At 37.9% G+C, this 25,334-nt stretch overlaps 1 protein-coding gene across 2 annotated transcripts in view; it reads right to left on the reverse strand.

The window, feature by feature from the left end:
* Positions 1 to 25,334, reverse strand: part of LOC126854031 (uncharacterized) — a 90,784-nt gene that overhangs the window by 62,366 nt on the left and 3,084 nt on the right. The window lies entirely within an intron of this gene.

Below are 25,334 nucleotides of genomic sequence, written 5' to 3' on the forward strand. Positions count from 1 at the left end.
ACTATCAGGACAAATAATTCGATAAACTTAATATTCGCGTCTCATGCCTGTTAATTAATAATTACTAGATTAATAATTAGAGTTTATGCTACACTGATCGTTTTTAAATGATGAATTAGATAAAGTATACAAAAAGCACTTATCCTTGTTACAAAAAGCCGAATAAAATGGAAATCCACAACTTATTACAACCGTTTTAATACAAGGCACAAGAAATGTAATTTATTTCTTTTTCTTAAGGCAAAGGTTTCTTGACATCGTAAATATCATGCTTGATATTCTTCGTAAGAGTAATTAAGGATTTACTTCACCTCTTAGATTCTCCACAGAATTACTTTCAATGAATCTCTCCGTTTTACGATCCCATTTACTCGTTTACAAACGAGCTATTCGGCAGTAATTCTTCATCAATATCTTTACGATGTCAATATTTTTGCGATCGTAAACACTAAAGATACTTTATTGAAGCGCTGTAAGAAAAATATTATTTCTCAACGTTTTTTTTATCTATCAGAAGAAAAGACGTTCACGCGCGAGAGAAAAATGCCAAGTAAAGCGCGTCGGTGGCGAGCGGAGGAGGAAGAAACGTGTACTTATTTACTGCCGTTTTCTACAATGTTTTATTATACGAGAGCGTCTTTATATAAAAGCATGCCCATCGCGTAGAGACGCGTGTCATCGGCCGGGAATCGATTAGGCGGATTTCGTGCGGAGAGAAGAAACAGTGGTCTGCGGTCTACCATGACAGGAGAGTTGCAACCAGCTGCGTCAGACGTGACGGAATTCAATGTGACGGCTTGCGCGACTTAATGTTAAAGGCTCGAGCAAATCATCGGATCCCGCTGTGTTGGAGGACGACAGAGGGAAGGAGGATCGCCAGGTCTCGGGTATATATTAACGTATAAAATCGGCGGAACCGTGAAATTCAAAACGACAGCGAGCGCGGAGCGAAATAATGCATCCGAGATATCGCATAGATAGCGAATAATCGATATAGATTAATTTACATATGTGTATGTGTATTATCATATCTATCATATATTATCATATCAGATAAATCTTCAATGTTTCTTCAACACTCTCGCAAAACGTCTCTTTATCTAATAATCAAATAATTTCTCGAGCATTCAACACAAGCATCAACACAAGCATTGATAAATTAGATGGGCGTTTCGTCCATTTAATTCAATTAAACGTCATTATATTGTTGTAAGAGAACTGAATTAGTGCTATTATTAAACCGACCGATGTGTAAGTGGTTCGTTCAATAGATGAGTATCTCGCGAGTTAATCCGCGAGCGGAAGGCAGCGTCAGAAATAAAGCAATCAGAGATTACGACTCTACCGGTTACACACTGATAATCGTTTCCGCGCGCAAATAATCACACGCATCGATGTAAATATCGCGGCCATTAATTTCCGTAACATTAGCATAATATATATACATATATTATATATACGGCTCGCAAAACGCGGAGGAGCGCTATGCGAATTTCGCGCGCGCACTCTCTCATTAATCAAAGCGCGTAATTTACAGAGCCGTAATCCGCGAGGCGGTCAACGGATGGCATCGGAAAACAGATAACCCGAAGATTTTTTTTCGCGTTTGTCAGCCGGCGGCAAGTCGGCCCGACAGGATATCGCGCGGGAATCGGCCAGTACAAATGAGCGTTTCCTTTCGCCAAGCGGAGAGGCTGCTGCCATAATGCGACTCGGATGAAGCGGGAGAGAGCGTGCAACGGTCTTCCGGGGGCCGCTGATAGAGCGTAACGCAAGTTATTGCAGCATTTTATCCGGAGAAACGCTCTTACATACGATGCAACGCGACGTTTTGCTGGAGTATTTGCCGCTGCTACTTGGCCGGTACACTCGTGTACCAAAGCGCGTTACGAACCGCGCGGAATCGCTGAATAACAGAGTGCACCCGAGAGTTTGCTTTGCTCGTCATGTATTACGTAATGTCAGAAGTCGCGAGGGTACAGCGTAGTGGAGTGTGCAAAGTTATGGGATTATGGGATCTTGCCGGAGGTGCCCCGACAGGTTTGCCTCGAGTCTTTTTCTCTTTCGTGTTTTCGATTCTACGTAAATATTGAGTAAATATTGTCCTCGAACGAGCCTTGGATCAACTAAACTTACAAGTAATCCATAAACAGCAATAATTTTTAATAATATCGATACAGTACATTAACGCGAAGCTGACGTTTCTTGCGAGATTAATCTCGTGGAATAACTACGCTTTTTCCTCGCGATAATCCAACGCGCAATTTGCTACAAAGTAGATCACGAAACGCATCAGCAGCGAGTCATAAATCCTACAAAGAGCCGCAGGAGAGCTCTTACGAGTTGCAGGACACGCGCTATCGGTAGCATCTGAAACGGAAGTCCCGCTGCCGTCCTGCTGACAATAACTCTATTGAACGCTCTCGCGAAAAATACACCTCTGCCCAGTGTATCAAGAATACAATCTAAGCGATTGGCGAACGCTCTCTCGCTAAAACTCCACATTCATCACTCGCGTTGGCAACGCGCTGGATAGCAGAATATCGCGTTCCTTCTTTTGAATCCAACGAGTAGCAGCTCCTTTCGCGGAAGAGACGACTGTCTCTATAGTTTAGCATAACCGACTTCCGCAACACATCGTCCTTTGCTTAGCCGCTGCGACGACGATTGCGACGATGGCCGCGGCGGAGGCGATCGCCGTTTCGTGCCGGCTGGCTTTTAAGGTAGGAAGACTCTCGTCCGAGTCATTTTCATGCTCGGTTTATGCTACCTACTTACTTGCACATAGCAACGCGATCGTCCGTATCTAAAACCCTGCCGCAACGACCCTTCTCTCTCTCTCTCTCTCTCTCTCTCTCGCGAGCAAGATAGAGCCTCTAGGTCTCAAGTTGCTACCGCGTCTTGGCCGCAGCTATAAATAGACCCGTTCCGGCGGTAGACTGCGTGACCTTGGTGAGAAATCACTTTTAGACCCAACGCAGAAAAGCGAGTGCCACGGCGGGGGGAAGGAAGGGGGGGGGAGGGGAATAGGAAGGAGGGATAAGAACATCGTGCGTGAAAATGAAGCGAGGAAGGATGGTCTTGCGATGAAGAAGAGAGGAAGAATACCAGAAGTAAAGGCCACCCCGTTCTTACGAGCCTCTGTTATTACGTACTACGTATAACGAGATCCTCAATGCGTGTCACACACTTTTCCGAGTCCCGAGAGAGTTAACGTTAGTGCCAACGAATTGCGCGGAATGCGGAGCAATTATCGTCTAGTTTCAAATGCGGCAAACCTTATCTTGGGTGGAGTTTATTTATATTGCAAGCAAACGACTCTCGCGTACGTACGTACGTACATACGTACGGATAAACTTGACTGGACAGAATACGCCGGAGATAATAACGGAGTCGCGATGAAATTGCCACGAAGGCGGATTTATCGGGCTTTGAGGAGTCTCGATTGGATATACGTGGCTCTCGGGCGTTTACCGAAGGATAAGCTAGCGGAAAGATAATCAATTATTTCCACTCAACTAGGTTCGGAGATTGCAAACAATTTACATACGTCCATACGAGCGAACGTACGATAATCTCTCTCGAATGTACCATTGTGTATATGGGAACAATTTTTTTTTTTTTCTTTTTTTTTTTTTCAACATTGTACGACGATGAGAAATTGGTAAGTGGAAAAGGCGCGATAACCACCGCGCGAAATAATTCAACCGGGACTGTTTATTCTCGTCATATACAGCGCAGTTATTTTCATCATCGATGAAGTGAAGGAGACTATAAGTACATGGGACGTGCAATTTCTCGCGGACGTACAATAATTACGCCGATATACGATACGCGGCTACGTTACTTGGCAAGACGTGACGAGATAAGAGCGGATATGCTAAACCCGAGAACGCCGTATAGCGGGAGAAAACTTGTTGAACGGTCGTCGCCCCGTGTCCGATGGATCGATCTTCGGTGTTTATTGCGCGCAGCGAGGCGCTACGAGGGGACAAAATGTGAAAATGATGGGGACGAAGCGGAAGTCGTTGAGAAGATTAGTGCGCGAAATAATTACAATGAACGTAGATAAGGGCGACGATTTAAAGTCTTCATCGTATCCGCGGGGAATAACATAACGAAAAAAAAGAGAGATAATCTCAAATACGGTCAAATAAAGAGAGAGAGAGAGAGAGAGATATGGCGGTTCGGTTCATCTCGTCGAAACGAGAAATCCTCCTCGAGGAAAATAATGAGCTATCTCATCTTCCGCGTCCTTCGCGGTCGCCTCTTCCCTTCGTGACTCTCGTCGTTCCTCCCCCGATCCGGCAAATACGGGAATCTTCCTTTTCCTCTCGACGAACGTAATAACTAAACGCCTCCCCGCGAAGTAATCCACCTGGTCGGCGAACAACCAGGACTTCTCTAGGATTCGCCACGACTTATCGGTGCTCCGAACACGATATTGCTGTGATTTGCACGGTTGCTGTTTCATAAGCTTAAGCACGATTGTCGGTAGCCTTTCGCTTACCTCGGCTAAATTACGGTCTAATGAGTAATAACCATAATTATCGGCGAATCTAATCTCTTTCAAGAAGGATTAAACACACCCGGGCTCTTGGTCGGTTAGAAATCACGGGGGCGTCTAGAAGAGATAGTTGCGAATATTTCTTTTGAATATCATCTCTCCTCGCACCGCGTTGTGCCAACAATCGCGCGCGAGCGAGTCCTTGACCGACCCTGAACCCAGAAGAGTGGAAAGCCGCCTGGTATCCCATTGGCTGCCGCACGCGAGAGTCGATGCCTCTCGAACGGACGAGCTAAAATATAGTGATTACGAGTGCGGGGGTGGATGTGGGAGGACGAGGCGGAGGAGGAAACTTATGCGGAGGAACTAAAAAAATCCGTGAAGAACGACTAGAAGGGGTCGGCGGGAATATCTAAATGGGTTGTTCCTTTTGCCGGCGGTCTTTCGTCGTGCGTTTCCGTATGACGGACGAAGAGGATTGATGATAAGTCGCGAGACTATGCAAATGCGATAATCTAATATTCAAGAGGAAATACGCTGCCAATTCCGATTTCAATATATTTAAAAAATTTCCAGCTTTTTAAATATTATAAAGCTCCCAAGATATTAATATTATATATTAAATTTTTATATATTTTGATATTATATAAATTTCCAATTCTATAATCGTCAGATTCTCAAATTGGTAACATATATAGCATTACGTAATTATGAAATTATGAAATATATTCTTTTACAATGTTATGTAAAATTTTAATTTTAATTTCCGTAGTAATGTTCTGATTGAATATGAAATATGATTAAATTATTCTATATCTTTACAGAATCCTATTTCACATAAAACTATACATTTTATATATTTGAGAAATTTTTTTTTTTTTTAAATCCGTCAACCTAAAACATCAAGTACAGGTAAATATAAAAATATTAAAACAGAAAAATATATTTTGTAAATAGAAAAATTGGAAAAATATTCTTCGAAGCATGCAGCGAAACTATACGATTAAACAATGTACGAAAAAAAGAGCTTTTTCTCGATAAATACGCGCGTGGATTGAACAAGAAGCACTTAGGACGAAACGCTTTGATCGTCTTTACGATCTATTGCGCATAAAGTCCCATCAAAATGGCATCGGTGCTAATAAGATACGCGGATACGTGACCTAAGACTCCATACGTTTCTGGCGCCTTATAAAGCGCAGTAAAATGTACAGGCGAATGGTTATACGGCCCTCGCGCAGCTACGTTAAATGTCATAATTAGTTTCAAGTAGGCAGGCGCTAGATAGAGGGAGGAAACGTGTCTACGTATATTACGTCAACGCGGCAATGGCTAACGGTAATAATCTGGAAGGCTACAGCCATGGGCTCCGAGTCAAGTTCAAGATCCCAAGGCTTCGCGAAGAGAACGGGAAGTGTCGGCGCGCGACGATGACAGAGCCGAGTGACCGAAATAAACCGCCGGTCGAAACGAAAACGCGTTATATAATCGCGGGTCATCGATGTCGAGGATCCTATTAAAGTCTACCGTATTATTTCGAGGGAAGATACGTCAAGGTGATTTTATCAAATGTACAAGATAATAACAGATTTTATTAAAGTATCGCAAGATCAAATAATTTAAATGCTATTTAACCTTTGGATATATGAGATCTTTGACACTTTTTGATGTATTAATTTTTTTCCCTTGATATCTTTTCTATTGAGATCGAACTTTTTCTTTCTATTAATTAAATTATTTAGAGAGAAAAATTAATTCGTCTTCGATACTGTTTATTTAAATTTATTTATATTTTTGCAAGTCTTTGCTAAAAAGTTATGTATTCAAAGGTTCACGTCGAGGATAAAGTTATTTTTAAGTAAAGTGAGCGATTTTCTAGAGATCAACGACACCAAGCGGGAAAGACGGTCGAGTATTTTATTTTGCGAACGCACACGCGATAGTTACATAAGTGTATTTACATGCGAGTCAAGTAATACAGATCCATGATGTCACTGAACACTATTACACGCTATGAATCATACGTCCAGTTATACATCGGCTCTGTCACGATAAAATATACATATATTCAAATATTCAGGCCACGGACACGTTTTATAAGTAAGGCGCTAACTGTTCACGCATGTCATTTTTGACATGCTTATTGTCGAACCGTGAAATTTAAATAGTATCTGCTTTTCGTTTCTTTAGCGTATGCTACAAGACAGGAGCAGCAGCGTAGCGAGACCTATAATCGCGATTGAAGTCAAGGAATTTTCATAAAAATCATTAAAAAGACAAGCATTTTCAGTAATGTATACATAGACAGCTAAATTAGATGCAGATTCTGGTGCGGCAAGATTTCCCGCTAGAAATCTTGTTCGCGCAAAGTATTTGACATAATGTGTCGATTATCGGCCATTCCGTGATACAATAATTCAACTAAATCACGGGCGCCCGCGGGCCCATACAGTCCCGTTTCCTCGTTTGCGCAAAGGATGGTAGCCAGGAACGCGAAACAAAAAGTCGTCCGCTATCGGTTTCCAAGTATCGAGAAAAAGAGAGAGAAAGAAGGACGATGTGGCCGTTGCGCTAGCGCAACGGTCTACCTTAACCATGGTGTTTGAGGTATACGCTGGATAATGACAGGACTTGGCCGGACGATAACTGGAAGAAGGAAGGAATTATAGGCTATGGGTATCTCGTAAATATAAGCCGTAGGACTAAAGCTACACTTTAACGTCGTCGCTTCTTCCTGGGAACTTGATTTTCCTGATTTTCGCGTGATATTTAATAAAGAGACAAAACGGCAGATTCGGCGATTGCTTTTCCAGAAGTGTTCCACCGCGATAAAGAAAAACTGTGTCTTTATTATCTTTTCGCGAATTGATCGAGAAAAGAAATTACGATATGGTCTGAGATTTTATCACTGTTTTTGAAATATGTATATATCAGATCCTAAAAAAATATTTTTTATAATAAATTAAGAGATATAATAATGTAATAATACTTTCCTGTTAATAAAACACGCAAGAGGAAACAAATATTTTTGATTTATAAAATTTTCTTTAAATGCACAAGAAAATATATATTTATAATATAAATCTAAATTATATTATATAATGTTATAATATATCATTATAATATATAATATTAGCATTTTTTTTAATGAATGTTGTAATATACATTAACATATTACAATTTATATTGTAATACAACTCATAATCAAAATTATGAGATCTGATTGTAAAGATATATAGAATAATTTAATATTTTATATTTAATCAGAATATTATTAAATCAAAATTTAAGTTTTGCAAACATTGTAAAAAAATATATATATCAATTATATTATGTAATGTCATAATATATATCATTTTATCATTTTGAGAATTTGACAATTAATGAATCGGAAATTTATATAATAAATACGTCTCAGTTGGTGCCATAAAATTACGCGATTTATGTTTGTCTTGACTTTACTCGCGCAAGGAAGAACCTGGGCGGTGAAAGAAATCGATTTGGAAATAATTGCACGATAGATGGTCGAATGGCTGTACTTTATCCCCGGAGATTACGCCCGTCGAGTTTCAAAGCGCGACGGATCTCGTAAACTCATAGCAACGCACAATTTTATTTTACGAGACACTGCGCTGCGCACTTGGAAATGCTGTAATGTTTGCGGACCGGCTCGAATTATGGTGATGATTACTCCCCGTTGCACGCGTTAGCGTGGCGACGATCCTCGCGCCCGTCCACCTTGTTTCATCCTATATAACGTTAATTACGCCTCGCTCTCATACAAATGGTAGTTTCGCCCAGACGTAACAAGCACCGTAATTACGATCCTTTTAGGGAATAAAGCTTCAGTAATGCCAGATTTAACGGATATCTTACGTCTATAATATCGCATGGTTATAGATATGATGTACCTAAAATGTATGTGTGTGTGAGACTGTGAATCAGAATATTAAAATATGAGACAATAAAAGACGGAGTAAACTATTAATATATAATATAAAAATAAAATAATATAAAAGTGATATAAATATAAATATAAAAATTATATATTATTATATAAATTATATAAATTATATATAAATTATATATTAAATTATTTAATTATATATTAAATTAAATATATATATATATATATAAATATAAAAATTTTGCAATATATTAAAATATCCGCGATTTCGATTTGATAGCGAATTTGTTAACTCGAGATTAATTAAAGTAAGCAACTCTGGCAGAAATTTCGTTAATATCGTAACGCAATGGCATTAACATACATAAATCATGCGTGCGACATATAAATTATTTTATAAGTAGTAATTTTTGAAAGAAGACCTCTTCGACGCGTGCGCGCGCGAAAAGAATCATATCGATCAATCATCTGCGTGTGTATGAGTAGTTTATGATATGTTATTATGGTACAAAATCGTACAAAGGGTTCAACGATCTGATGATCAAACCGATCTCTCATTAGTTCGATATTGCGGTTAATTCGAGTTAGGCACGCGGAATAAATCAATTAATCATCGATCAATTTAATGAAGTTAGCATTCTGATGACAACGCAATTATAACAGGCACTGACCCAATATCATCCCGAACCATCGACTTTCAATATTCCTGATTGAAATCGCACATCGAATCGTCGAAAGATAAAGTTTGCAGAAAGTGTATGGAATTCATTTTAATTTAGCGCTTATCGATTTATTACATCTCTACACGCGCGTGTCTTCGATACACTACACAATTTTTCGAATTGCACACGATAGTTAAAGCGATTTTATAATGTATAATCGCGCAATGCTAAAGTTTATAGCGCAACATCACGAACGACGAATGAATTCTTAACTGGCATTTATGTGCTGCCGCAAGATGTAAATCAGCTGATAAAAGCAGCGTAATTTGTGTTTAAAGCACCGCGATAACAACCGGAATATCATAGCGTCTCTTGACGTTAATCAACGGCTAATTAAACATATTTTAAAGCCGGTAGATAGAAAGACGCACCCCGTCCTAAAATACGGTTAAAAAAAAAAAGCGAACAAAGACAAAAGCCGAAACGGCAAGGACCCGGAAATCGTACCGTAAGAACGTGTTCCACAGCTCGCACAACTGACCCAGTATTCGTCCAAGTTTGGAAGTACGTATACAGTTATTATAACGCGCGATATATTCTTCCATATTTGGACGATCCCGAGATTCCGCAGATGTTGTAAAGCGTTCCGTAACAGCTGCGAATTCTTGATTCCTCTCTTATCCTGACTTATGACACATTGTAACAAGCGCGTAAAATTCGAATTCTGTCGAACAATTCCTCTCGATGGAGAAGGAATTCTTCCTATAATGCTCGGCTTCTCGACGGAAACTAAATGACGGCGTAATTTATCCTACAAAAGAAAATGACACAATGTAAAATTCACGCAGAATGAGAAGGATGCATTCTCTTCTGTTGGACACGAGTTACGCGAAAAGGTCGAAAATATTCCATAGTCCTGACATCCCGCGGTTATAAATCCATTATGAGGATCATGTGGCTTGACTTGGAATTTATTTTAAGTTTACAGGCAGGTCGGCGCTTTGCAATCTCGTAGAGAGCAAAGGTTAAAATTCGCTATCATTATCGTAATGGCGCGAGAAAATGGTAGTTTTTAAGCACAGCAGTTAGGTAATAAGCATTAAATTACGCGGAGACAAAAACCGTCTACTATATAATAACGACTTCCCTGTTACAGGTAATATTGAAATTTGTAGAGTCGCTCTTTGAATGTTTGAACGATAAAGATAGTAATTTAGATTCTTCAATTTTGTAAAACGTAATTGAATCACATTTAATATCTTGACACAAGTAAATTGATATCATTAAATGTAGTATAGATTATTCCTTTTTGTACTTGAAGTTTTTAACAAAAAAAAAAATATTCGTTAAAAAAATAACATTAATCTGTGTGGAAATTTTTTTCCTTACAAGATCCTAAATTATTTAGGTAAATATTATTCATCGAATAGAAATATAAAAATATTTTTTATCTATTGCATATATTAAAAATATATAAATAAATATCTCTCTTCTAATCGTTATTAGGCAAATTCTCAATTCATATCGAGCTTCGAATGACTTTGAAACCTGTTACACCTCGGTTTCGCATCTCGCAAATTCGAGGTGGAATGTCATGGCAATTTGCTTAACTCTTTCTCACGAGCGGGTATTCTAATTTTCGCCCTGTGACACATAACGGATACCAACATTCCACCACTTCTTTGTCCCCGCGTTTCAATTTTGCTTTATCTTCCGTGGTGCTAAGACGACACAGCAAACATACTAATGAACGCTCATACCTACTTAAATAGTATGGTATGTATCACGCGTGGGTATAAAGTGTTATACAGGTGTTTGATGCATCCATAAAGAAGGGGAAGAATATAAGAATTAACTGTTAACGATTAACATAAGACTGAAAGAATAATAGTCGCATCGCGTTAGGCCTTTATTCACTATTAATTATTGTGTACGTCTGACAGAAAGCTCTCAGAGAATGTAAAATATTTGGACATTGATCGCAAAAGAATGGCTAATACGCGATATAAATTATTAAACAATAAAGAATCCAAATATCATAATAAAAAATCATTCAAGCAATGCACAAGCTATAGATTTTTAATGACTGAATTAAATAAAATTAAATTCTAAACTAAATAAAATATTACTTTTGAAAATAAAACATCTAATTGCTGAAAAATAAATTTATGTCAATTTAGAACATTTATTTTTAGTTTTTATAGATATTTTTCCAATTATTTAGATGAAAATACGTCGATCATGTAAAATTCACGGGACATGCTTCATCTAATTATGCAATGCATGGTCAGTGTAAACTAGCATTATCTGAAATTTAAAGTACAAGAGATTCCGTTCCACTGCCTATTATAAGAACACGTAATTTCACGAAGTTGTTGCAGACAATTTTCCCCCAACATTAGCATATTAATAAGTGATGAATAATCTGAATCGCAGACTCGCGGATAACAATTAGATAGCGCAATGATGCAAATCGATTGACATGGATGTATCACAGTATGAGAGAAAGCAGGGAGAACAAAATGCATTAATTGTGCTTTTTTAAATCGTTATACATTTATATCAAGTGTATTATAGCTACTTGCACTGCCTATATTTCCGAGCATAAAATTATGCGAATCTGCTTTGTTGCCTTAATTCATGTGTTGTTCTAAGTGCGAATAAATAAGTATTAAAATTCATTAAATATTTAATTTACAAATCAACATATTAAAAAAGATATTGCTTTCGAAAGTTATCGCATCGTTACATAATCGAACGTAATTGACATCTGATAGTAAACTTCTTTCATCGATCGTTTTCTATTGAAATGACGATGCCGCAAATCACTTTCCGTAGATATTGACTTGTTCATCGCGTACAATTTCTCACTCGTAAATCTGATAAAGAGAGATTCGATACGTAATGTATCTTTCGAAAGATGGCATTCTCATTTCCGATGTAATAAAAACGGAAGATGGAGTGAGAGAGAAAGAGAGAGAGAGACGATTGCAAATTGAATTTACGATCACGCGTTGCCTCTATTCAATTAAGAGATAATAACTGAGAGATAATACTATTTTATAGTCACCTATGTAATGATATCGACAATACTTTTTCCGTCGTCATTCCGGTCTAATACTAACGTTGCGCTACTGGCTTGGCAACTAGCGATCTGTCAGAAAACACACGCGAGACCACGTGCATGCGCTGCGTGCGAAATTTGCAAGATGAGATATCATTTCCACCAGTTATTCCGCGAACACTAGATACAGTTAACCAAGAATCTTTTGAAATATTCTCGCAAATTTTTCCAACCACCTTCTCTATCCGCATGCATAACATTCCTTCCGCAATGAAATATAATATAGTTTTGATCATAAAATTATCCTTATATAATACATATTATTATTTTATAAATATTAAAAATTTTCCCTTTCTTACATTAAAAATATTTTTAACATTAAAACATTAAAAATATTTTTTTTTATCTTAAAAAAGGAATTTTCTTTGTAATATTATATCTGCAATTTCTACTCGTGCTTTTTTTATGCGCGCTGCAGATTAATTTTTAAAAGAGCAATTTTCCAAGATATTACTGTGAGTATAATCATGTTCTAACTGAACTGAAGCAGCCGGAAACATCAATACTTTTCAGTAGTCTAATGGAGCCGACCATTAGAGGCGGCAAAAAATTGACGCAGAATATGCGGCGAACGTATCGGTTGCTTAGTCATTTAGACCGGCGTGCACATCTTAAGTTTCAGCCATTCACGTGGGGCCTTTACCGTTCAACGGCGCGGTAACGATGCTATATATTGACCGTTCCTTGTTATTCATTAGCGGGTCAAAAGTTTGAGAGAGAGAGAGAGAGAGAGAGAGAGAGAGAGAGCCGCGATCATCTCGGCGCCTTCCGACATGCCCGCGAAGAATATCGCGTCCCGACTGACAATGAAGGCGAACCGCATCGAGACAAAGATGTAAGACGTCGAATCGGCGCGTCACTGAAGTCTCGACTCTCGACATGGGCAGCATACGAAACGCAAGAATTTTAAAAAATAAGAGAGGAAGATATATATATATATATATATACAAGTAGCATTTAATATTTTCAATTTATATTTTACGGAAACTAACTTACAAGCATTGCGTTCGCGCAAACAATTTTAGCATAAAATGCTTTATGATGCAAAATAGATAATAACATGTTTCATTGACTACTCACTTGGGCAATATAAATATGCATATGTAAATTCCGCAGTGCGCATAATAACCGATACATGAAAAACATATTTATATGTGTAAAAAATACAGCAGAATTTAATAAAAAAGGACGGAGCTAAATCGTTATGTTTACGTATTTTAATAGCGTATGAACAATTCCATATTGACACTGGACACCAGTATATATTGACTCTAGAAGTCGCAAGAAAGTGTAAATTTGATTTCCGGAAAACGGTGTTAATTAATTACTCGATCTATCGTAGGAACTTGTGGAACCGACACTTATGCAATTTAACCTTCTCGCATGCTGCAAAGAAATATATTTTTCATGTGAACATAAACCGGTTGCTTTAACGCTACCTGAACTGTACGCGAACCGGTGCGAGCGCGCATCCGGAAGACGCATCGTATTTATATTAATTACTTGTTAAGACTCCCTGAAAAGCGCGCTAATGGAACGAAACACTCGACGTGCGTTCCGACGAGACATGGAGATGCGATAGCATCTCCATGAGAAACATTCCACGGATCCATCCGTCCGTTGCGCGCAAAGATAAGCGACGATGCGTATATATGTATTCAGTGCGCGCGATGCGTGACTTTTACGCGCTCGTCTCGAGCGAAAACGCCCGTGATCCGAAAGCCGATCTACGCGACCGCGACGACACGCACGTGTCTTTGGAGTCGATCGAAGATCCGAGATCGACGCCCCTATTCTCACGCGAGAGATCACCGAAGCCCGTTACGAAAATGCACTCGATTAAATCATCGATGATTTGCACGGGGACCAGGTTGTTATCGTGACCAAGATAACGTTAATTGGTGACTACATATATCTGAAAATACGCGAATGCCATCGAGAGCTTTTTTATCGAGCTGTTTGCGCAAGATGAACCTTGTTGATTTTTAAACATGTTTTCATTAATAAAAGTCAAATTTTTTATTAATTACTGTGTGTATAGGAATAATTCAAATATAAAAATTGTATTCGAATATTTTATTGTCAATGTAATGAACAAGATAATTATTTCAATTAATTACTTTAAAGTCTCTAACAAAAACTATATGCTCAAAATATTTATTTCCAACTCGTAAAAATTAATAAAAAATATTGCAGTAGATTTTTATTAACACAAATTATTATTTCATATTAACAATAATAGTTTACATAAATGGCTTTATGTTCAATTTCTATTATTAATACTATTATTTATTCTGATTAATCAGAAATGATGTTTCACGACTCTTATTAGAATCTACTCGTTAGAACAAAAAAGAAAATGGAAAAAGCCCTTCTAATCTGATTGCAAGCCTGTATATATACATGATTTTCCTGTTACATGTATCAACGGTTACGTCGATTAGAAGGGCTCGTTACGCTCGCGAAGACCTTCGTAGTTACGTAGATGAGGGGCCGATCGACTACAGTTGAAGCGGCTCCAATGGTTATTTTACTTATGCGCCATACATGTTTATCTATGTATGTAAATGCCAGGTAAACGCGGATGCTAGTCTGGATATGTATCGCCTATGGGAATGCATGGTCGTGCCAAGTTCAGGGTCGAGAGAGCGAAAAAAATATATATTAAACCGTTTATCTTTACAACACGCCTGTACCTTGCGGCGCGATATACATATCGGGTTTATAAAACATACGTTATTATAAAACATATGTTTTGCATAACTTTGTTACGCAAAAATACAATGTTGTTCTAATGTTTCTTTTAATGCCATTATTATTTTAATTAATAATTAAAATTATTGTATTCCAAATAAATATTTACTACATATATTTGCGTATCTAGTATGTACACCAAAAACAAAAATACTTTCAAATAACATTTTAATTGAAGAATAAAAAGACTATTTATATTTAAATAATTAAATTATTTTTAATAATCTGTGTTTTTGAAATATACCTATCATTGAGTACAATACATGTGTAAGGAGTTAATTATTGCATAATTAATTGTTGACTTATGACAACTTTTCATTATTCGAAAGACAATTTAATCTAAGAAAATTGCAGACTTTCTAAATTTCAGTCTGAGAACTTTTAATGTCTGGCGTTAATTAACAACCGTGGAGAATGCACGATACTACGCCCCTCAAGATGCCGCGTGCGTCATTAAAACACACACATACCTAAGCACGTCTACTCGTGCACTATGTAAATGCACCTGTAAGACGTGCTATCAAGTGCAGTTTCAAGCTAATTGCCTGTACGCAAAATTCGTGGCTCGCCTCAGGGCGTTCTACCCAAGGTCACGAGGAATGACTGCGCTTCCTTCAAGGCCAAGAGAATCGCCGCTACAAGCTTCTCGCTATTCTTTCGATTCTTCGCTAATCTAACAAGATCTTTTAATGCAAGCGCAACGAGATTACGTTAGCTACACGAAAGATAATTCAACGTCAAGAAAGGTAAAACGTGAGATGCGCGGTGCTTTTATGTTCTCGAACAGCTGACGGCGTTGCGTTTTGACAGCACCAGATGTATTGCGATTAATCGGTATCGGACCGAGTAAGCGTATTAAATCGTGTCATTAAACCGGCGTGCATTCACGATTACGGCCTCTCGATTGAAACATCATTCTCGATGAAAAATCTCCAAGTATAATCGGATGACACCTTCGAGTGTTTATAGTCATCCTTTAGTTAATTAATTTTCTTCGAGACTCAATATCTTTCGCAGACTTTCTCATGCAAATCGTCATTTCTCATGGCTGTAATCTTTCTTTATCGCAATGCTAGAAACGCTTTCTATTTTATTTGGCGAGAGCTCGGAAAAATTAGAACGATTCCGATTGACCACCCATCAAGCTAATAAAACAATATCGGCTTAAGCTTATCCCGGTTAAGCCGTTTATGATCGCAAAAAATATAACGGTCACCATAAACGCGCGTATGTACGACCGACATCTATAATTCACGAATGGTTATGGGGGTCATGTTTTAATCACGTACACTCGGCAAGAATCTATAACGCGCTCCGTCGCGATTAACGAATGATGAATGAGCATTTAAATAGAACGGCGTGGGCGATTAAGTCGATCGCATTATCGATACCTTTTACAGTAGCCAGAAAATAATACTCTATATTTAATTGTATAAGAAAGACGCACAGTTAATATTTATATGACGTTGTGTGTCGACAATTCTTTTTTTTCGCAGTAAAACAATGTCTCTCCTCGCGAGTGACATAATCGACGATGGATTAAATTCTTTACGATCGTCGGACGAGCTTCCAATCGATCGATGTTGCTTAATTTCGCACCACAGGCGATGAACGCCGTATATATATATATATATATATATATATATATATATATATATATATATGTCATTATGATGATCGCGTTGCTGCTGTTATCCGCGACAGACTCGCCTCTTTTATCTGTTTCTTGTTACACGAGCGAATTATCCGGCGCGACAAGGGGGCGTCCTAATGACGCACGTGTGGATGGCCTTAATAATCGTGGCACGTCCCCAGCGATTCGAGGCGGTTCGTATTGCCGCCGCTCCTCCTGATTGCCAATAAACCCTTGGACATGTTCTTAGGATCCGATTATACCAGTTTCGGCGGAGAATTTGTGAAATAAGCGTCATTTATACGCAATCGTCGATCGGAGCGTCTCCGTTAATTTTCATTACGAGAAATCTAATTTGGATATATGGCATAATTAAATATCAATTTATTACTAATTTGCGTCACATTTATATCACTCTTGTCAAAGGCAGAAAATTATATTTAAGATGGGAGTGCTGATTTATTACATTACGCGAGCACCGTAACCATAAAAGCACTTAAGTGCATTATTTACAAAAAAAAAAAAAAAAATTGTGAATAAAATATAATAATAAAAAATAAAAATGTTAATAATTAATTATTAATTATTTTTAAAAAATTGCAAAATATTAGAAATATATTTTACAAAAATATTAGAGTGCCAAATGATTGGCTGAATTGTCAATTCGCGATCTTATTGAAAGAATTTATACTTTGCACTGTTACATATTGCACATACTTATAAGAAATGTTAATAATAAAAATAATTTATGTAAAATATATACAATAATAACATCGCGCTTTTCTACTTTTAAGTATGTAGCATCATTAAAATAATGCAAAACCCGACACCGAGTGAGATTAATCGCCGACAGAAATCGTCGAGCCGCAAAAGCCACGACGGAAATGGATTTATGATGTAAGTATATGCATTCATTAGCATTACATAGCCGCGCTCTCGCCTATGTTACATGTTACCCCGGACCGGCATTCAGACGCTGGGTCTCGAGCTCGATCTCTGTCGGCGATTAGTCATGAAGGGCTTTGCGAGAGACGATCCCGCTATACAAGGTGGGCTCAAACGTTCCGGTCAAACTTTAAGATTTTATAAGAAATTTAATTGGGAAGAAAAAGTTTCTTATAAATCGTGGATCGAACAATGATTTGTTTAGATATTTTTTGTTAAAAAAATACATACTTTCCTTAATATTTGTAAAAATGTATAAAATAATCGTGATTTCAGAAGTTTTTGGGCGTTAACTTTTTAAAGAAGCATTTCTCGATCTATGTTTATACAACATTTTTTGATCAAAAATTAATTTCCTATAAAATCTCAAAGTCTGGAATGTTTGGGCCCATCCTATATATGCGGCGATACACGCTTCCAACACACGTGTACACATTTGTGAATATTTCGCGCGACACTCCAGGGATGCGCACGCAAAAGAAGATGGAGCGCCGTTGACGAAAGATCCATAAGCCATATTCATATGTTTGATTGGCTCGAGTTTACTGAGACGCTGGAATTAAATTATTACGTTGCCGAGCGAAGGTTACGAAAGGGGAAGAGGTGGGTTACAGCGGAAAAGGACTCTCGGAAAGTTATACGCGCGCATAGAACCCTACGAAGCAAGTTAATGTTCGGCCATCCGGACACATGCATAATTTCACGTGGATTCTTTATTCACGCATGGAAGTCCAGCTTTCTCTCCACTCTGGAAGATAGATCGATCCTTGATCTCAAATTAATTTACCGCTGACCCGCGGCGATATTTGCAAATGTATTCAACGAATGTTTCTTTCTCTCTCTCTCTCTCTCTCTCATGTCGACGATGATAATTTCAATGCACGTCGCGATGCAATTGTAACACCGGATATATGAATAAAAATGAATTTAGGTAAACCTTTGCCTCCGAAAGCGGTAAAAAGATGAAAGGAAGTGCGGGAAGTAAGAAAGTAATGCAAAGTAAAAAGTGTAAGAGAACCGAACGTGCGAGATGTGAATCGAGGAAGGGAAAATGTGGGAGGAAGGAAGATGCGAAGGAAATGCGAGGGAATAGTAAGAAGGCCGACATGAAAACGTTCACGTGGCGAATCGCGATATTTCACGGTGAATTCATCCGTCGAGATTGAATCTCGCCTCGATTCCGCAGATTCGCCTTATTTCATTTATTTTCTTATTCGCTTGCGATTGTCGTCGTTCCACTTCTACTTATTTTGCGTTACATCTCGGTAAGCACTCGACATCTTTTCTGCGACAAGATATTCTTAGGAAAAAAAAAAAAAAAATACACGTCAAATAATTGCGAAACGAAGTGCAAGATGAAACGCATCGAATTAGAAATCAAGATATTCGCAGGATATGGACAGAAATATCTTAATATATAAATTTATATAAATGTCAGGAAATGTATGAGAAATGCGTATGTACTTTCATACGTGCAATAAATTTATGTGTTAAGATATTTTTCAGTTTCTATGTACATCGGAAAATTAATTTTTCCGAAATCAGCAAAATATCTCGCGTAATAAAATCAAACTTAGATTGAAATCTTCCATAGCAATATGAAATAGCATAGATTGTATCTTGATTGTACGTTTGACATACTTATGTAAAAAGCCACCATTAATGTCTGACAGATGGTATTCTTCATTTTTGTCACATTATTTATTGATGATTTTGCGAATGTCATGTAATCGAATATTTATACAGTATTGCCTGTAAAAATTCGTTTATAGGTAACAACATCTGCGTTCTAGATAAACACGAAGACCGCTCGTCCGTCCGTTTAAGCGAGGTGCATAAAGTATCAGGCTAACGTGAATTCATAACAAACGGTGAGCATTTTATTTATGCCTTGTCGTTTACCGGTGTGTTCAAGTACACCGGTTGAATGAATTGTAAAATATACTGGAGTCAAGACTTACACGCGACAGTAATCGGTTTTCTGCTCCATGGAGACATGCTCCATTTACATGATAACCGTCAATATTCCAAATTCCTACTTCCTACTTTTATCTCTTATCGCGCAACTCCTTACGCCGCGTAAGATTGCTCCCACTGATTTATGTACATCTAGAGTACGATACAAAATAGATACGAGAATCGCGGACGGTATTATTTAAGCGACTCTTGGTCGATAATTTGATAGATACATCGATACGACATCGATTTATACCTTATGTGCAGTGTGCTTTATACTAGAAATTTGTCGACGCGCATTCACGATGCGCGGCGGCCCCGTTTTCATCCTCGATTCACACGCCGCAAAGATATGCTCTCTTCGTGTCAAGGTAACTGTACCGCAATATCGCAGCCGTTCCACATAACGACGCCGCGATAGGTATCTCGATAGACGCCTTGGTGATCGTTTTGTCCTGCGGTACAGGCTGTAGATTAGAATTGAGAATTGGGATCGTGCAACGACGCGTGTATTTGCCGGCGATAGCACATGCTGGGATAAGAATTTTTACGACACGGTATATATAAATAATCAAACCGGAATCAGTCTTCGTTTTAAAATCCAAGACACTTGTATAATACTTAACGAATAAGAACCTTCCATAGCCAGGAGCAGCGCGATAACTCTCGCAAATTATCTCTCGAAGGACGTCGGGAAATATCAAAATATGCGAATTATGCAAGTAGTACCTCGTGTTATTCAATTGATGTATTCAGTGTAACGTGCATTTAAGTGGACTCGTTTTTTCCTATTTAATGGAAAGTTTAATTTTTATCGATTGCGCGATGAAATAAAAAATTAAAAAAGCTGTAAGTATATGCATTAAAAGTTATATGCAAGCGTAAATCAGATGATGCTTTCGAGTTTGTAGTCGTATTTTAATTATTTCTTACTCGAGATTTAATATCACAGATCATATCATGCAAATCGTCATTTCTCGTCGATGGTTGCAGAATTTTTTTTACAATGAAGCTTGAAGCGCTTTTTATTTATCCGACGAGAGCTCGGGAAAATTAAAATGATTCCGATCGATTCCGATACTCATCTGGTGGAAAAAAAAGATGTCGAAAAACTTGTTCTGATTAAGCGGTTTATGATCGCGAATAATATATATTTGTACATTTATTATACTCATGAAAAAAAAAAAATATATATATTTTCAAATAATATTATACTTAAAGAAAACTACATATATTTAAATAATTATTGTTTTAATAACCGTAAGAACTGTGTTTTAAAAATATGCCTCTCATTATAATATACAATAAGAATTAATTATTATATAATTGCTGATATATAATATTTCATTATTCAAAAGGCAATTTAGTCTAAAAAAAAGTTGATATCTAAAAAAATTGTAGATTTTCTAAACTTCTGTTCAAGAATTTTTAATGTGTGACGTTAAGAATGAACATGTGGTGATTGACCCGTGAAAATGCCGAGTGGTTGCAAGCATATTAAAATAAACGCATATCTGTACGTTTACTCATACATTTATGTAAATGCATGTGTAATATATCAAGTGCAATTTCAAGCTAATTGACATGCGCAAAATTCGTGGCTTGCCTCGGGATATTCTTCCCAAGGTCGCGAAAGAACTTCGCTTTCGCCAAGGCCAAGAGAATCGCCTATACATGTTGCCGCTATTCTTTCGATTCGCTAATTTTTCGCTAATCTAACGAAATCTTTTAATGTAAGCGCGCAACGAGATTACGTTAGCTACACGAAAGATAATTCAACGTCGAGAAAAGTAAAACGTGAGACGTGCGGTGCTTTTACGTTCTCGAACAGCTGGCGGCGTTTTGACAGCGCCAGACGTATCGCGATTAATCGGTATTGGACCGAGCGAACGTATTAAATCGCGTCGTTAAATCAGCGCGCATTCGCGGTTACGGCCTCCCGGTTAAAGCATCATCTCCGATTGACGCATCCCCTAGGTTTTCTTCTTTTTTCACGATGATTCCTTTGCGCTCGCTACGCTCCGTCAGAGAGCCGTGTAAAGACCGGCCACAAAACTCGCACAGGTACATACTCGTCGTACAAGATCTCTCAAACTATAACTATGAACGCCATAAAGATGCGATGCTCGAATACAAGATGGACGGGAAAAGACGCTCTTTTACTCTTAACCATTTAACGCATCGTCGTCATTAAACGAAGCTGCGCATTAAAAAAGAAAAGAAAACGCACAAAAATATACGACGATAAATTTAAATGCTGCGGAAAAGCCTAGAATTTAATGGCAAGAATCACGTTCAATTAAAATTAGCACAGAGATTAGATATTATAAAAAAAAAAAATTCTTATCAATTAAATAAAATCTTGATTACAACTAGATTGACATATCCAGCAGTAAGATAGCGGTTTATTACGTAGCATTTTGCATAAGAGAAAAATAAACATCCAGAATTCGCGATGTTTAATCGATTCCGTGACATTAGACGTGCGATGAAAACCAGCTGGCGGTTAATTAAAAAAATAGAAAAGAAAAAACGCGACTTCACATCGACACGCGCGTGCACGATTTCTTGAAGGAAGGCATTCGTGCTCAGAGATGCACAGTTGGACAGCAATTCGCCGACACGGAGGTGTCTAACACCTGTTGACGAACGCAGCCTCGCCTTCGTACGCATTCGAGAACATTGGTACTGTTAGAGCAATTGAAAGATCGACATCCTTTAAGGTCACCTACTCTCAAGCACTTATCGCGATGGACGACTCTCCGCATACTAGGACAACAGCGGAATAATCAGCAATGCTGAATGGACGATCTTTCCTTCGGCACGCGAGACGCGTATAACCCTTATGGAGAAATTCAGTTAGTAACTCTTATCGGCGATATCGCGATCAAATTAATCGCGAATAAAATTTATCGTGTACGCAGTAAACGGCTACTTAACGAGAAACTCCATGCAGTTTTAGCATGGAGTTTCTCGATATCAATTTAATAAAATCGCCGACCAGTTGGCGATTATTAAGATATGAAAATGATCATCGAAATTCCTCGATCGCGCTGTGTGCAAACTATTAGAAACTTTCCTTCTCTCTCTCTCTCTCTCTCTCTCTCTCTCTCTCTCTCGATAGTCGTTGCAACGGAAACTGATAAACGTTTATCCGCGAGCCACCGCCATGGATGAGCGCTTCTCTATCTCTGTCTCTTTCCCTGCCTTTCTGCGGTTTAACATTTTTCATAAAGTTGCATCGGATCGATCGAGGCATAGGGATTAATTAAAAACAGGCGGACTAACGAAGGCAGGGAAAGAAGACTCTCGCAGAACCGGTCTAAATGCAAGATGGCGTGAGTATTATCGATTTGTCATCGGCCGATAAAAATCAGCAAGACCTATGCTACTCGTTCTTCTTTTTCCCTTTTGTTTTTATCTCGCCTCTTTTCTTTCGACGCGTCTCTCCTCATTGCATCGATTACTATAACACGGACAGCGATTCGATAAACTGTTATCGTCAAAAAGCGCCTCGTTAATCGCGCATATAAATCGATACATGGCGGGATATAAATATACATATGATTCATATTCTAACGAGCTTATTTGTGTAACTGTCTTTTCCTCGTGGTTTTCACACTTTTCGAATCCGTCGATTGTACTACTTTGTTGCTATTTTTCGAGCATTGATTTTGAATACCGAAAATTATGCGAATAATTAATTAATGTATAAGTCTTCAAAAATTCGCGCTAAGCTCAAAATGACTTTAGTTATTAAACGTAGAGAGCACGAAAAAAATAATTCCATATAAAAATTTCGCGCCAATATTTCTAAAGACAGTTTATATCGCAATGCTATAAAAAAGAAAAATTATTCTATTAAAAAAAAAAAAAAAAAAATTGTCGACCCCAAGATCGACTGACCATTCGCGTTTCATTGAGCTGCTTCACACAAACAGTGCACAATAATCTTAAAACTTAAATTATCTTTAATTATACATATAATTTCGCAGCTTTTGACGAGAGACGCGTGATTCATCTTTCTCGATCCATATATATATATAATTATATCCGAGGTAAAAAAAAAAAATTGCATCAATCACGCTTTAATAAACAAAGCCTTGCTTAAGTGTTAAGAGTTGAACTGTACGATATGAACATAGAACGTTCAGAGATCAATGATTGCGAATCAAGAGTCTAACAGTACCATTGTGCGTCGGAAAAAAATCAAACATCTTATATACGGGTCAAAGTTCGTGCTGCGAAACGTTGCCACGTTAGTATCACGGGGTCTTCAAGGGGTTAATCAGTATACGGAGATTGATAGGCTCTTGAAACGCAAAGCGCCGGGATAAATCGACGCGAAGGTATTTATCTGTAATTAAGTCGGTCGCAATTAAAGACGACTATCGATCAAAAATTATTATTTGCTATTTCAGGCGAATACGGCGAAACCTTCGCAAGGCTCGTATTAATGAGCGTGGCTGAGCGAGGGGGAATATAAGGGCTACGACGAGAGCGAGTGAGCGAGACGAAGGAGGAGGGATCATAAATCTGTGTAATTGACAGGTCCCGCTGAAAACGTTCGTGCGGCATAGATGCTCGGGCGGATAGCCGACTAATAACGCTCTACCCGCCCGCTAATAATCTACGAACGCGTATAATGGCCGCTTTGAAGAAAATGCCATCTTCCCATATTCCGCGAAGCAAGAGGCGGCGCAAAAACGTAGCAAAAAAAAAAAATTTTTTTAATGCCCGCGTATAACAAAACTTGCATAATCAGAGAACGGGGAGGAGAGATAGGGCCTGCCATTAACACCTTAGGGCGAAAAGAGATCCATCCATCTTTTGGAACAGAGAAAAAGCGCATCTCCGTGCGTGATTAAAGAATCCACGTGAAATTATGCATCTGTCCATGTAGCCGGACATGAACTTACTCCCGGTTCTCGATTTAAATATCGCTTACAGATGCGTCCGCATCGGCCGTGTGTGTTGGTACTCCTAAGCTCGGTTATTACTCAAACTACTGTAATCATTGCTAATAGGCCGGTCGGTACTAAGAATTAACAATTTCCGCTAATCTGGGACTCTCCCAGTACCGACTTTGCGCCCGTTGCAACCAACAGCGCCGTATGCTGAATCAATGAAATTATAAATGTTGGATAAAAAAGCAATGAAAAATGCTATTTATCGCGATAATTATATAGACGCCCGTGCAGACAACTTAGGAAGTGCATGATTAAATTTTTGTGTATCGTAATAGATCGCAAAGTGTAATGTACGATGATGATGTATCGCATTCTTTAACGTGTTAAAAAACGCAAAATTACTTTATTAACGTTGGCGTCAACCTTAATGATTGCAATTAAGAGATTGTAGATTACAAATTAATTACGATATATAGTACGAGAAAGATATCGAAACCAATATAATATTAGTTTGTTTTTAAATTCGAATTTTTAACTAAAAGTTTAAAATAAATATTTGTATCCACAAATATTTACTAGATTGTTTCCTATCAAATTGTATTACAATTTTAAATTTTTGAGCAAATAATTCTTCCGTGAAAATTGTGGTTTGAAAAATTCTGTAAAATTTCACATATTCATTCAAAAAATCATAAAAACGTATATAAAATCATATAAAAGTAATCACAGAGAGAGAAACAGGAAAACTTTGCCAATTGCAACGTTAAAACAAAATTTTAAACTTATACTTTCAACGGATACATTTGTTCTCGTCGGCGATAAAAAATAAAAAGTAATATATATATATATATAACCATCATCAAGGAAACAGGATGTCTTAATATGCATGAATTCCTTCTGCGGCATCCATTCATAAAAAGATTTTGCCGCGACTTT

This window comes from Cataglyphis hispanica, chromosome 13 (genome assembly GCF_021464435.1).
Source record: "Cataglyphis hispanica isolate Lineage 1 chromosome 13, ULB_Chis1_1.0, whole genome shotgun sequence".
NCBI classification, from domain to species: Eukaryota; Metazoa; Arthropoda; class Insecta; order Hymenoptera; family Formicidae; genus Cataglyphis; species Cataglyphis hispanica.